This window comes from Apodemus sylvaticus, chromosome 10, assembly GCF_947179515.1.
Source record: "Apodemus sylvaticus chromosome 10, mApoSyl1.1, whole genome shotgun sequence".
Lineage (NCBI taxonomy): Eukaryota > Metazoa > Chordata > Mammalia > Rodentia > Muridae > Apodemus > Apodemus sylvaticus.
The window spans coordinates 34,471,267-34,474,001 of NC_067481.1; the positions used below are offsets into that span (position 1 = coordinate 34,471,267).

Here is a 2,735-nt window from a genome sequence, read left to right on the forward strand (position 1 = left end):
TAGAGCCATTTGAAGATAGGTCAGGAGAACAGGTCCAGTAGAAGCTGTCTGCGTTTGGAGAAGCTGAGAGGAGATTGGAGCATCTGAAGATTGCTTCTCTGGAGCTATCCTGGATATGGCAAGGGCCTGGACTTAACAAGATGTTGGAACACATTAGTTTAGTTAGGGAATAAGACTAAGTACATTTGGGAGAAAGGAAAATTGTACATCTTTCTTAAGATGTACAATTGAAACCCAGAGGAATCCCACCCTTTGGAAAGGTAGTAAAGTGGGAACTTGGGCAGATGTACTTATCTGGATGGAGACTACTTGGTCCATGAGCAGTAGATCTGGGTAGGTTTCCTGTAGCTAACAAGTTTATTAAAGAGATAACAACATGAGTTAACCACATGAACAGTCTTTAAGATGAGCCTTTGTGGATCAGAAGGAATAGAATTGAAGGTTGGGACAGTGACAGAGCAAGAAGAGGAAATATGAAGCATTTAATGGAAACAGAGTTTAGGTAAGGAGATAACTGTCTAGCTGTCAATGTAGTCAGAAGTCTGAGGAATAAACAATAACTTAGCAGTTATATTATTAAAGAATGACAGATTCCAGTAGCCAGCAGTTCTTTGTGGTCTCTGGTCTCCATGGCGGCTTTGGCTGTCAGTCTGGCTTTCAAACACAGAAGATTCACGGCTTTTCTCTGTGGAATGGATACCCATGACATGAGAAATGTCTTACCTTTGTTTAGCTAAGTCATTTGACTCAAGGTATCCGGTTTTGTCCACTGCACTTTCAGGCAGCATCCTGTGGCGGTGTCCATCTTTCTTCTGAGACCTCCTGGGAGAAGCTGTCAGGCCTTTGGGAATTCTGTCTGTCTTAAATCTAATAACAAACTTCTGACAAGATTGAGCGCAAGATAGGAGAGCAATAGTTAAAGAGAGACTAGGAATGGAAATCTTAAGTAGCTTTGACAGGTTGTATAGGTAGAGGAAAGTATATTGCCTTGGTTAGTAAAGATGCTAGGATCACAGAAAGAAAGCTGGCAGCAATGGATAAAATTGTGGTGTATAGGGTGCCATTAGGTGGCCATTTGGAATTATTATCTAGCTTATATTGAGTCCAGACCTTATTACAGAGGTTTATTAGTTTAGAGACTTGAGATTTTCCAGGAGACATGCCAGTGGGGTGCCTGGAGGTACCGGCGAAGACACTCTATTACCCATCAGGTGGGTGGGGGTATTGTTATTACACAATCGGCGTCCCGAAGAGTGTATATAACAAATAACGGCAGCTAAGCCAGAGGGTCCAGACCGTTGTGAGGGCCCCTGGGAGCTAAGGCAAAAGCCGGAAGAAGTATCCCGCCTGGCCAGGGTTTGAGTGAACAGTTGGAAGCCAATGGGGGAGACTCAGGATTACTTCTGGATTAGGAGGCACCTGGGGTTTAGTGTCCTAAAACGAGTGTTAGCTGGGGAGGCACCTAGCTCCAGAAAAGATTGGCCAGATCCCTTCTGAACTTAAGAAACCGTCCAGCCAACCGAAAGACCTTACCTTTTTAGGCTGATGGTGTTCGCTAAGGAAGTGCAATCCAATATCAGGGAACGTGGAAGCCAGTGTGGACCGCTTGGCTGTGTGACCCAGTCCCCCAACCTTGCTTCACCTGCCAGTGCGTGGCTGCAAGACCAGTCATGGCCTGCTGTAACAGTAGAGGACATTGGGAGACCGCGCAGTGTAGGAGAGGGAAGACAGGGTAGGGAGAAGCCGTAGAGCTGTGAGAGAATCGGGTAGCCAGCAGAGCGAGACAGTATGGTGGTGGGGGGTGGGGCGCAGCCACGGGAAAGGAGTGTAGGCTTGCTGTGGCGGACTCTGAGAGCCGAGGAGGCATCAGGAGGCATCAGTGATCGCGCATGTGCGGGGCGGAAAATCCCATTGGTGGAAGAGGCTTAATATCCATCCCATGGTGTTTCTCGTTCCCGGCCAATGCACCAATGAAGGACTTTGAGTACCATTGGAGGACTTTCGGCAGCAGGATGAAGGGGCTTAAAGGGGGGAGTATAGGGGGTTAGGTGAGTGTGGCATGGGTGGTTCAGTGGTAGAATTCTCGCCTGCCACGCGGGAGGCCCGGGTTCGATTCCCGGCCCATGCACCAATGAAGGACTTTGGGTACCATTGGAGGACTTTCGGCAGCAGGATGATGAAGGGGCTTAATAGGGGGAGTATAGGGGGTTAGGTAAGTGTGGCTAGGCGGCGTGGGGGAAGGTGTCCAGGCGGGCCCTTGCCTGGGCACCTCTGCCCCTGAGGGACCACACACACAGAGACATGGTATAGAATAGAGTTTATTCAGAATAGGGGATGAGAGTTAGTGGGAGAGAGAGAGAGAGAGAGAGAGAGAGAGAGAGAGTAGAGGCCGGCCATGACCACGTGGAGGGGGTGAAGAGCCCCAGGGGCAGAGAGGTGAGAGAGTATGGGAGAGCGGAGAGCAAAGAGAGAGAGGAGGAGCAAGTAGCCCCTCTTATAATGGGCCAGATCTCTGGGGCGGGGCATACCTGGCTATTGCCAGGTAGGTGTGGGGTGGAGCTTAGACAAAACCCCAACAGAAGTCTGAATCCTTATGCATTTTAGAATGTGGCTGTATTTGGAGATACAGTGCTTAAAGGGATAATTAAGCAAAAATGATGTCATTAGGTTGGGCCCTAGTCCAATCTGAACGGTGTTCTTACATGAGGTGGAAACTAGGACACAAGCACAGAGGG

The 2,735-nt window shown here is 48.8% G+C and overlaps 1 non-coding gene across 1 annotated transcript; it reads left to right on the top strand.

Annotated features, from left to right (window-relative positions):
• The first annotated feature begins 2,057 nt into the window (after window positions 1-2,057).
• Window positions 2,058-2,128, top strand: Trnag-gcc (transfer RNA glycine (anticodon GCC)). Its single transcript has one exon. It is a non-coding gene; the product is annotated as a tRNA-Gly (tRNA).
• Window positions 2,129-2,735: the final 607 nt, after the last annotated feature.